Source organism: Asterias rubens, chromosome 12, assembly GCF_902459465.1.
Source record: "Asterias rubens chromosome 12, eAstRub1.3, whole genome shotgun sequence".
In the NCBI taxonomy this organism is placed as follows: domain Eukaryota; kingdom Metazoa; phylum Echinodermata; class Asteroidea; order Forcipulatida; family Asteriidae; genus Asterias; species Asterias rubens.
In genome coordinates, this window is record NC_047073.1 from 9,489,185 (window position 1) to 9,502,775 (window position 13,591).

Genomic DNA, 13,591 nt, shown 5'->3' on the forward strand with positions numbered 1-13,591 from the left:
TAGCCTTTATAATAATAATAATAATAATAATAATAATAATTAAAACTTATAAAGCGCCATCTATCTAAGACTAAACTTAATCCGAGGAGCATAAAACAAACAAAGAGAGTAACAAAACAAAAACAAAAATACAAATTACAAAGCTTGGAAATTAATAAGGGTACGTTGAATAAAAATGTTGAATTACATAAACGTGTTGGCAAAAATAAATGGTTAAAAACAGACAGAAAGTCAATCATAAGACATTTTGACTGTAGGTGGGTTTTTAGCAGAGTTTTGAAAATGTCCAGAGACATTTCCACATAATTGCTCCCCACTCAAATTGGCGGCCACTGGGCGAGTTTTGCAAACGTTATGGGACGAGTTTGCAAACGTGACTGTGGTTGTAATGACGTCATTGTGGCCGGGATGTGTTGGTGCACCATTTCAATCACCCCCAATTCAGGTCTCTGTAATAGCTCGCGCATGTCAGTCTACCTCAAATTAATTTTGAGCGGGAATACGGCGATCATTTCATGGGATAAAAGAGCCCATTCAGCCGGCATTGCTGTACAGGAATAGAGCCATTGTCCGGCCATGAAAGAGGGGAAAACTGAAACTTGTTCACGATATTAGAACGAGTTTTTCCCCTCTCTCTTTTATATCTCTTGTTGAACTCAGGCGAACCTCCATCTATTAAAACCAGCGCCAGTGCGTCTTAAATGTCTCACTTCAGCACGGCAAAAGTGCAACGTATGATAACACAGAAGAACACGGTGATGAAAAAATAGGGCTCGCAAAAGAAAAGAAAAAATTCTGGCCTGGCGTATGGGGAAAGAGCTAGAAGGGGCATCCTTACTCTCAAGCCAGCGTGATTTGGTACCTTTTGTGCGAGGCCATGTTTCTAGTTTGGTAATCCTGACTACTATGGCTGTATCACGGCGTAGACTGGCCTCTGAACAATGAAAACAACTCTCATTAAAATGCTCCGGGTTTCACCTGCAAAAACCCAGTCAAAGGAACCCTTCAAAGTGCTACTCGAGATGAAAATCCTAGATTTTCTAATAATGGGTGTTCCTATGAATCGGTTTACTTGTATGTGGTAGACAATTGAAACATACATTATGACCAAATTTTGAGAGTACTTTTTTCTTTTATCCGGAGGATATTGAAAGGGGTGATGTTGTTTAACAAACCATTTATGTTCTGACCTTTGGCTTTGACCATAGACATGCACAGAACCCCAAAATGTGGTGTTATTTTCAGCGCCCAAAACGTGATAGAGACAGATACATTTCGCGATACTTTCGGTGCCATTGAGTGCGGGATGACAATACAAGGGCGCGTACAACGTGCGGTCCTCGCCAGCACAAAGATCTACTGTTGACCAACACTGTATTTACACGAAATTAAAGACGCTTCTATATAGCGCTAAGTATATAGCCAAACGTTAAGCTTTGTGGATGTGTTTACTCGGGAAAGACTTGGTAGCATGCTTTGTGAATGACAGAGAGGTGAAAATACGCAGAGAAAAATAAAAACCCAGTAAATCCAACGCGAGTGGGGGATAAAATGACACATAGTGGATACGGTTTAGCTCAATTAAATATCTCCGTTAGTGACAGACTGCGAACCATAGTAGTGTTAATCGCTTTAACTTGGATGCGATGGGGGGAACAGTTGTAGTATAAAGGTGCGAGAGTAGGGGTGGAAATCTCAGCAGGAATTCCAGCCTAGAAAATATGGAGAGAGCCGTATGTTTCCTGGATCGACAAAAAAACATCTCGATACACTAGCGAGTCAGTCTGAGATTTCGCACCGAGCTGAGGGTACTTGCGTTGACATGCGACGGGGCCCTGGTCTGACTCCCGCCGTGACCCCGGGTCAAGGGTCAACACGCGAGGTCACGATGCCGACACTCTTCCATGTGCGATGGCAAAGACCAACGTCTGGTGAGTTACAGTTCTCTTATTCGTTGCCTGCACAATTCAAATCTGGTACCCGAATGAAATTACAGCTCCATTCTTTACAGGCAATTTCTTTGAAAACCCATGGTCTTTCAATTCTTACGATGTATTAGTAAACACAAAATACCAGTTGAAAAAAACATGTAGTAAATAAAATCAACGCATGTACAAATAAATATAGACACATAAATGCAGTCTGCGGAGCTCTTCAATCTCGCATGTGCTACGAAACCCAGGTTTAGTAGTCTGGTGCATTTCGGATCACAAATCCACCATCAGCGTCATCAGTGCGGGGATGTGGTATCGCGCATTGTTTGTCTCCCTTACGTCACTAAATTTCTGCCACTTTACAGCAGAATAAGTCGGGAGTAGTTATTGGATAGCGGCTATTAAGTAGAATGTGATATTCGCCGAAGAAAGTAAGTTAATTAAAATTGTTGATAGAGTCGGCTTCTGGATTGTTTTACCATGCGTCGGAAAATATGATACACCACGTATGGTACCCATTCCATAGAGAACAAATTAACTTATTGAATTTCTACACTGCAAAAACTGGGGTGTTAAATTGATTATTCCCGGTATCTTTATGTGACAACTTCAACATGGTGTTATTTATCCCCATTACTATATCGTTGGTGAAATTAACACCGTGTCGGTGTTGTCACATAGATACCAAGAGAATCAATTTAACACCCCAGGTTTTTCAGTGTAGAAGCCTAATTCGTTAACTGCTGAATCAGTTGCACCGAAATCCTAAGAATAATGTAGCCTAACCCAAGACTGATGTGTATCAGTCTTGTTTTAGAGTTGCTAATTGTCAGTTTATTAGATTGGGTTAATTTCACTATGTTTAGATTAAAGACCTGGACACTATTGGTAATTGTCAAAGACCAGTCTTCTCATTTGGTGTATCTCAATAAACAACAAACCTGTGAAAAATTTGAGTTCAATTGGTCGTCGAAGTGTGAAAGCTGCGTGCTTTCAGATGCTTGATTTCGAGACCTCAAATTCTAAATCTGAGGTCTCGAAATCAAATTTACGTTGAAAATTACTTCTTTCTCGAAATCTACGTTACTTCATCAGAGGGAGCCGTTTTTCACAATGTTTTATACTATCAACCTCTTCCCTTTACTCGTTACCAAGTAAGGTTTTATGCTAATAGTTATTTTGAGTAATTACCTAGTAGTATAGTGTCCACTGCCTTTAAGTTTAAATCCCAAATAACGACTAACATTTTTTCGGCTCGATTGATTTTCAATCTATAATAGATTTGTCACTGCTTTCAGCAGGTTCTTGATTGAAAATCCACTCTATTAGACTGAACTTTCAATCGTGGGAATTAAGAGAGCAAGGTGCCTATCTTGACGAAGGAGTTTCTTGACTATTCAACAAATGAAAAACAAATACTGAAGTATTCTCTGAAGTCTTTCTACAGGAGATCGAAAACGAATGGAAAAGTAGAAACACTGTTTTCACTTTTAAGGAAATGAACACACGTATCGTCCAAAAACATCTCATTAATTTGGACAAACTTAATAAATTTAAATTTGAATCAGTTGATCGAAATGTACACTCTCATCCCCAGAGACTGGGGTACGGTCTAGTGTGAGATGTTATATGGAATTTGCGCCGTGGTTACGAGGGTGTTGTGTTTAAAGGCACTGGACACTATATTGGTAACTACTCGAATTAGTTGTTAGCATACAAACTTACTTGGTAACTAGCAATGGAGAGCTGAGGCCAACTTCATAGAGCTGCTTAAGCAACAAATTCGCTTAAGCATGAAAATAGCTTGCTTATTTTACACATGTTACTTGCAAAAATTCCATGCCACATACATTGGTTGTGACTGGTATTTAGCTGTTGTTTACTAAGCAATGATTTTTTTGCTTTAGCAAAATTTTGTGCTTAAGCAACTCTATGACATTGGGCACTGTTTGATAGTATACAACATTGTGAGAAACGTAGTAACGTAGTTTTGGAGACAGAGGTAATTTCTCACCCAAATTATAAAAGACTTAACCTTTTATTATGCATCTGAAAGCACACATTTTTGTGCAACAGGGGTGTTTTTTCGTTCATTACTTTCATGCAACTTCGATGAGCAAATTGAGCCCAAATTTTCACAGATCTGTTATTTTATGTATAATAATGTTGGAATACACCAAGCGAGAATACTGGTAGTTGGCAATTACCAAAGTTGTCCAGTGTCTTTAATATAAACTGTAACCCTGCGTCAGCTCGGCATAACCGCGTTCATGCTATTGAAGGAAACAAGTATAGGAGGTTGCTCTCGTTACAATTCATGACGAAGTGTCACTTCAAGTTATCGACACATAGGGGACATGGCTACTTAACCCCTATCGTCCATTCGAGGTGACAGGGTCAACCCAGTCAATGCGGTCCACTTTAAGAAATTAACCGCAGTGCAATCTCGATGCGTTTTGACCGTCATTCTTCCCCTATCCATCTAAAAAAAAAAGTATAGTCGTAGAAATTACCCCCTGAGCGCATCGCAGTTGAAAAGTAGAGTAATGCGTGTGGGTCAAACCGTTATCCCAATGTCCTATTATGGGTTTAGACATTTTTATAGCCTGGGGGAGGGTTCAACGTAATTTGGCTGGCTTGTTCATCAAGTCGAGATGGCTATCGAGGATACCCTTGGCTACTCTACGTAGAAGGATGTATTACAATAACATGTAAAAAATCTTTAAAAAAAACACTGACAGAAGCAACAATCAACAATGGAATTTGTTGTTTAAATCTGCACTGGCTCTCTGAGATTCAATGTATTCTCTGAATACACTCATACATTGAAAATCTTACATTTCCCTTTACATTTTCATTCTTTACAAAGTAAACAAAGCCTGATTCTTGTAAATAATTACCTACATCTGTTGCATTTTTTTCTCTCGAAATTTCTAGACCTTGTAGAAGGTGTATTTTGTTTTTCCCCTTACACTGATGTGGATTAAGCACTCGGTACCTTTCTGAGCTCTGTGAAAAAAAAATCCACTGACAATTACCCTCGACGCAAAATTAACATAATTGTAAATGGCCGATGTTTATTCTAATGTAAATAATTTATTAGTGGAAGACAAAATGGTCTAAATACAATGAATTGGGAAAATGACACAAGGCGACAGTTTTAACACCCCGGATTTTGCAGTGTAGTTTGCAAAAAGGCTGGTCGGTATTATAGCAACATAAGAACTCGAAGCTATGCAAAGTTCAGTTGTAAATTGTGGGCATTTTTTTCTGGTATAAAATATAAGCCAACGACATTGGTGTAATAAAATAAGTGTACAAACGACAATTAGTGTGAAAAAGTTACAAGGGTTATAAATACCAACAGATGTAATGCTGCACTCTTCTGTTATATACACAATTGTGTTTAATTTTCACTGTACTCAAAGAGACAATTTGGACCTGAAACGCTTTAGGTGTTAGGACATATGTGTCAAGGTCTTTGGGCTTCCTTGAAACTTGACCTTAAGTTGTTGACAATATTTTTTTTCTTCGGAAAACAACATTTTAGTAGTTATTGCAGTTCGATAACCAGGCACAAAGAAATTTCTCCGGATTTTAGGCACTGTCTTCATGACTACTGCATCACATGATGACAACACAATCCAATTTTGTGTTTAAAGGTGGTTTATTACTTGATAACAAATAATTACGATATAAAAACTTGGGTATAGATTTGAACCCCAATAGTTCCAAGTCTTACGACTTAATTTAAGCCTCAAGTGTTTTTGATCAGCACTGAGTGTGGGTTCGAGTCCCGGTCGTATCCTTGGGCAAAATGCTTCACCATTACCGCTTTGTCCTTCGGAACGGACATTTAAGCCTTAGGTTTCTTGGTTACGATTGATTGTGCACGTAAAACAACCCAACACACTTATCATGGAAGGGTGGGGCTTATACCTAACCCCTGTGTTTCTGGCTCACATGGTAAGCACCCTTGTTTACAGGTTTCCCCAGGTTTTGTGAGCTTACAGTGATTAAGTTCACTTACGAGGCATCCTTGATTTCATTACCCATTTGTTTTAAAAAATAATAGCATAGTTCTGAAGATTTGTTTCTTTTTTTCTTTCATACTTTAGGAACCGGTGTTGTTGGTGCACTTATAGCAAGCACCCTTGTTTACAGGTTTCCTCAGGCTTGTGAGCTACAGTAGTTAAAGCCAGTGGACACTAGTGGTAATTGTCGAAGACCAGTTTTCTCACTTGCTGTATCTCAACATATGTGTAAAATAACAAACCTGTGAAAATTTGAGCTCAATTGGTCGTCGAAGTTCCGAGATAACTATGAAAGACAAAAACACCCTTGTCACACGAAGTTGTGTGCGTTTAGATGGTTGGTTTCGGGACCTCAAATTCTAAACTTGAGGTCTCGAAATCAAATTCGTGGAAAATTACTTCTTTTTTTTGAAAACTACTCCACTTTAGAGGGAGCCGTTTCTCACAATGTGTTATACTACCAACCTCTCCATTGCTCGTTACCATGGAGTAAATCTAGTTTATTGCTCCATGTCGTTACCAAGTAAGGTTTTATGCTAATAACTATTTTGAGTAATTACCAATAGTGTCCACTGCCTTTAAGTTCACTTATTAGGAATCCTTGATTTCAAAACCAATTTGTTTTAACAATAATAGTAGTTCTGAATAGTTTTTTTTATTTTTTGTTTAGTTTTGTTTTACTTGTAACCGGTGTTGTTGGTTCACTAAGCAAGCATCCTTGTGGATACGTTTCCTCAGGCTTGCGAGCTACAGTGATTAAATTCACTCATAAAGGAATACTTGGTTTTTGGAGAAATTAACAAGTGACTTGTGACTTGACTGAAGAGACTTGAGGCCAAGACGTGGGACTCGACTCTGAATTTTCAAGCCATCTCTCTAAACATCACTTAGTACCTCATCACCGACATTACGGTCCAAGCCCCCAACTTTAATTTTCTAGTCTCAACTGCGTTAATCACTTATATAGCATGGCAAGTATGTTAAGTAATTAGAACAAGTATGGACACCGTTGCAATCACAGTAGATATATAGCTCTAAATGTTCCCCTTTAAGTGATTAAACAATTGAACGGGAACCCAATATCACGCCCCGATAGTCACGGCAACGAGCCGTCATTTGTTATTGTAAACAAATGCATTAAAACATCACAATGTTAATGGATGATTCCGCAGACCGGAGCTGGCAACTGCTTTCCAGACGAGTGGTCGTAGCTTCACCGCTGCGAATCACGACTAAATTTTGTGAGGCCTCTGAATGAAAGCATAGGGCGGCATCCGGTAATCACGGCCATTGTTGTATACGGATTGTATACGAGGAGGTAGAAACTGTGTATAGAAAGGATACTGTTAAATTGTGTAGAGACGGCGAGCTGTGTGTTTGGTGCGGGGAGGAAAGAGGAGGCAACTGGGGGTACAGACTCGTGCATGATGAGACAGATAGCGTGTGTCGTGGGGCATAGGAGGTGCAGGGTTCTAAATTGATGGAGGTGTTTATTTGTGGCAATTTCAGTCGATCACTTGATCGATATGGAAAAAATCAGCGTTCCCATTACTCAACTCTGATGTGACAAAAGAAAATGCATAAAATACAAACAGATGTATAGCGTTCTGTGTTTTGCTTTCCTTTCACCCACCCACATTTTATTTGCTCTAGTTTAATTAACGTTAAAGTAATTAGGTCAACGTTGAACATACTTCCCTTTTGGTTTGTTAGATGGAGCAGGAATAGCTCTTTGTGGAGAAAAACCAACATTTAGCAGCAGAGTATTGTTACAAATTAGACGTACAGCTAACATAATTGGTCCTTATTGGTCGACTGCAAGCGGCAACAGTCCCTAGAATTAACCCGACTGAACTGCTCAATCAACGACCCCCCCCCCAAAAAAAAAAAAAAAAAAATTACAATCTCAGCCGCTACTTTTCAGCTCCACTCGAAATGTGACTTAGAATCAAGGGCACCTCTTTCTTTCCCATTTTTTGTTCCTTCTCTGATTTTGAACTCTCAATTGTATTGGGACAACTGTCCCGAATCGTGACACCGCATGCAACCTGAGGATTTGTTTTTCCTTGGACGAGGGTATTGTATGCCCTTGGGTTGCACGGAGAAACTCTGGGTCTGGGTCACCCGGCTGTTGTGTCTGTTTCTCGGGCCGTGTTCTCAAGCTACTGTGTTACGCTTTGGCCACTCCAGCCCTCTGTCCCTCCCGTGGAAAGGGTCAAAAGATCTCGGTCAAATCCATTCATCACAGAGAGACGGGTTTTGTTATAACTGGCTGGACTATTAAACCGGACCATTCAAAACCCACAGGTTTTTAAAGAAATCTCAATTGAATTTTTGGTTTGTACGACAAACGAGTATTCAAGCGTAACTACCGGCTGAGGCGCGACCGTCTAAACTCGGCTGTCGACGGCGGAAGATCTCCGATCAATACGCCTGCATTTGGCAACAGTGACAAAAATTAAACAGTAGTACTTCATGAGCTTATAGCGAGGCATTCTCGCGTAGGAGTTTATGACACATCCGAATGGCCAGAAAAACAAGGATACAATTTCATCAAATCGTTCCTTCATTGACAAGGCTTCAGAGTCCTTTTCTTCTTCTTATTGAACACAACAGCTCAATCTTCCCTTTCTTTCCTTTTAAAATCACGGACTCGTCTCGCAAATATTTTTGCTTTCGCAAAATACCTTTTGTTTCGTTCTGACTCGCTTGAAACATAATACGTATATAGCATTATACATGGCTCTTTACATGCACCAAGTTCACGTTCAGACCCGAATCGAGAGATTGAATTAGACCAAAGAAATTGTTAGCAAGAGTTCTGTGGTTATGCTGTGGTTATGCATTCACGCTTTCTTATAAAACTCAATACAGAAATCAACAATGAGAAGTTTCATTTTTTAAATGTGACGTTTTATATAGTCACTATATACTGGTTGAATTAGTTTGGTCATCGATTGGTATTTCAATGGTATTCAGAACCGAATTGATTGCTTTTCGTGAGACTATTATCGATTAACAAATGTATTGAGTCTCCCTCACAGTTTTGTCACTTATTTTATATAGAATTGTATAAAAATAGACAGAAAGGCAAAAAACCGTAAAGGCCTAACAAAGGGATGCCTCGTATTTAGTTTCAGCCTTTGTGTTTTCCGGGGATGACGTTGTCCTCATGCCTGTGGGGACGTCAAACTATATTGTCTTTGATTTGGATGAACTTCTCTGGTGAAACTAAACACTGCAAAACAATTATTCTAATTGAACAAAAAGGTCCTTCATATTTAGAAATGATTTGTGATGGAGTTCTTGTGATGGGCACTTGCGAGTACAGCACCGAGAATGGATGAACCTCTTCTAGAGTCGAGAGAAAAAAATCGACCTCGCAGATCGATGGCGCACTAATGACAAGCTGGACGGTTGACCACTCCGTGTCCTTCATACCACAAGGGCAAGTTTGGAATTAGTTCACCGGTCCATCGTACCGTCTGGACACATTACGCAGGTGTCTGCTCTACCACGGTGTGTAGTCTAACACAGGGCCTGGCCCAGCGAGTAACATGTGTCCTCAAAATTGCCACTTGTACGCAATAGTCTGCAGTAGTGATCTCCTAACGATTTCAGATACTGAAATTGACCTTGTCTGTTTCATCGCCAACCAACCATCAATATCGAGGAATCAGGCCACCATAGCCTGAGACCACGCTCTAAAGACATAGCCTGTATCCACGCTATCTACTGGAGATAGCTCCCAAAGGCTATGTTACGGGAATCATCAGTTGGCCAACCAACCACACGACGGAGTAAAGGCACGGTGTCTGTGCTCGACGTGCGGCGGGTCTATATGAGGAGCGACAGTGTCCGGTGCCAGCTGCTTGCTCGGAGCCCGCTTTGGTAAAAACAGAAACCCCTGTTGATGTATCCAAACCACGGTGAAACACTTGCCAATATACCTTGGTATTTTTTTTGGTGACCGCTACGGGGGTTAGCGGAACCAGCGTGTGTATCTTCTAATATCCCCTGGCCTTAACCGTGGCTCCACCGGTCTCTCCTCTGCCAAGGCCCGCTCAGGGGTGTTCACCTGGTCGACGGCACTCCCTAATTTGTTTCTCTCTCCTATTATTTTTTTTCTTCTTTCGTTTTTACCTTCAGTGTTTAATTCTCCCTGGGAATTTGTTGTGCTCTATTTCATACATAATTTGTGGCGTTTGACGTCCCGATCGTGACCGTTTTATACCGGGCTTCTTTTTACGGCCGCGAGGGGTGCCCCGTTTCGGAGGTGGAATTAATTGCCCTGACTCTCCTCGCAATAAAAAAAGTAACTACATAAATCTAACACCTGAACACAATTTAACACAATACCTGATGTATAGGCCTACCAAAAGGCACCGTAAACGCATGCCATGATCATTTACACAAAGTTACCCCCCCCCCCCCCCCCCCAGCCGCCACACTAGTAAAGAGTGATTCAGTAAATAATTTCTTTCAATTACGATTTGTATTAAGGCAACCTTTTGCTTGAGATTATGAAATGGATAGAAAATATATCAGAAATCTCAGCATTGGCACTTGGGAAATCTACCCGGGGTTTCCCTGTATAGTTTATCCGTGCTTCAGACAATCATGATGCGACCGGACACCGAAAATGCCACACGGCATTGGTCATGCTTTCTTTTCCCATCCCCTTTGCCCTTTTCGAACCTTTTTGAGAGTTCCAGATTTGTTTGGATAAAGACAATTAATTCAAACCCTTTCGAGCACAGATTCTACTACAACCCATGGTAATATCATTGAAATAGAAATAAAACAAAGTGACAATCTTTTTTTTTTTTTTTAGGTATTGGTATGGCATCTTACAAAACGCACATGTTTGTATGTGTTTTTTTTTTTGTGTTTTTCTTTTAGACAATACCTATCAAATAGCATTTAGAAACATACACACACGTCCTCACAAGATCGTTTTCGTCCGCAATTTGTGTTGGTCATGAAAATAATAAGCCAACTTTATACCAAGTAAGATAATGAAATTGATTATTAGAAGTGAGGAATTCATGTCACCCAAAGTATGCAATTCGCATGTAAAAAAAAAACCCACACCAAACATTAATTCGAAAGACTCATAAACGGTACCCACAGCTCCAATTCAGACCCAAGCGAAATCAAACGCGATAATCATTCCCCTGATACCAGTGGTATTTATACCCCGTAATAACACCGTCTCGTGATGGCCTTGTCGAAATTATAAAACGATTGAGCGATGTGTTAGAATAATATTGATGTAACTATTTTGGGTGGTTTTTATGGCTTGGTTTATTTGCCCAGACGTGTATAAACCTGGGTTATCCCACCTAGTAAAGTAAACTGAATCATATGATGATGTGTTCTTTGTTTACTTACGGTCCGGTTTATGTTCGTGTAGACAAGACATGATAACAGGACGGTACACATAGAAATATTTTTTTAATGGGGCTGGTCATTTTGTGGTAAAGATAACGGCACAACAGCTGTGAGGTATCGAACATTTGTTCTTCATGTCGTTTTGAAATTAAGTAATCGATTGTGGCAATCGCTCTTAAAAAATTAGGTCGGATTTGCTTGATTTTTGTTTTGTAATTTACGAATAAGTTAATGAAAGTCCAGTTTGAAACATCCGTAATATTGTACCTTATCTTGATTCATTGAAGGTGAGCACCATCGACGGCAATATTTTCATCATTATACAGTGGTGCATCTCACATTATTCACAGAGTTCACGTATAGACCTTATGCATTGACGTCATCCAGCCGCCATCTTTGAGGTCAAACGGTGACGAAACAATCAAAACGCACATAGATTGACCAATGAACAATCTCCTTTTGACCTCAATGCGGGGGCGCCGTACTGAAATGACGTCATGTGCATAAGGTCTATTGGCAGCAGCAGTTTGCCACTTACAATTTACCTTATCTTCATCATTACAAAGTATGTACCTTATCTTGATTCATGTAGAGTATTACCGTACGCGCCACAGCAGTTTTAGCATGGTTACCAGTGACGTCTTTTGGTGATTCACAGAACGCACACGTATTGTGAGCCACAGTTTACCAATCATTCGTTACAAATGATGTAACTTATCTCGATTCAGGTAGAGTAAGCCTACATACGCGCAACAGCAGTTTTGCAATGATTCAGTGACTTCATTTTATCGACTTACAGAATGAACACGTATTAGCTGCAGCAGTTTGCCATGCCAATGTTGTACCTTATCTTGGTTCATACAAAGTAAGCCTACATTAACAGCAGTGTTTATATCACTAATAGTAACGTACCTTATATAAATCCATAGAAAAGTAACACGTTTATTAGTTGCAGCATTTTGCCAATGCTGTCAATGTTGTACCTTATCTTGATTCATACAGAGTTCGTAAACAACGGCAGTTTTGTCATCACTAACAGTAACGTACCTTGTATTGATTCACAGGAAAAGTAATTCGTATCAGCTGCAGCAGTTTGCCAATACCGTCAATGTTGTACCCTATCTTGATTCATACCGAGTTAGCTTACAGCAACAACAGTTTTGCCCCAATTAGTGTATTATTTTTTATTAAATTTCTCCACAGAAAGTACACGTCCTATAGCAGAACCAGTTTGAAATACACGTGCATACTACATAGCAGCAGCAGCTTGCAAACACTGCCCAGTATGTTGTACATTATCTTGATTCATATATAGTAGCATTTACCAGAAACTGGCCATTTTTGGCTGTGATTTTTTCTCTTTTTGATGTACAAAAAGTAGACCATAAGGATGACCCATTTGTACCTTTTCTTGATTCCACAAAGTATATTATACGCCATTTTAAGGTATGGTTTCAATTTGGGTACATTTGTTTGTATACTCCCAAACCGAACAGTGTCCACCGTCATTACACATAGGCAAAGCAGTTAGCTGTGTCGTCATTACCAATGTTATACTTTTTCTTGATTGGTAATAGCAGTTTTCCCAGCATAACCACATCGCATCCTGATTGCAGCACACTGCTTTATACAGACCCGCATGCACTGTTCACCAGCTTCATTTAATTAGTTTAACGCAGTAATGTAAACACAAACACCTGACACAAAACAAATACCTTCATATTTCTGTATTAATTAATACCATCGTTATGTGGGTAAGCAGGAGAACTTGCTTCTTTTTAATGAAAACACTTCCTAATTTTCCCCGGTATTCAACTTATTGGATTAATGGATTTAAAATTAGTGGTTTTTATTTTTTTAATTTTTTATTATTCATGTTTATGTGGGTATTGAGGAGAAATTGCTTCTATTTATTTATTTATTATTATTATTATTTTTTTACACCGGATATTAGGATTATTGGATTTTGGATTTAAAATCACTAGGTTTGTGTTCGTATATCACAGGAGTGTTTATAGAATTTATTTTGTGGTGAGAAACAATGGTTGGGTGTCTCTGTTGAATTAATTAAAGGATGCTTTGCTGAGTGATGTTACAGTTTGTGAAACCATAGCCGTCCCTGATTGTCCTAAGCTACCCCGTAATATTGAAACTCAGCCCGGGTCGCCAGGGCATGAGATTCCCACCCCACGATTCATTTGAAAGAATTATTCTCGGGTAAAAAGGAAG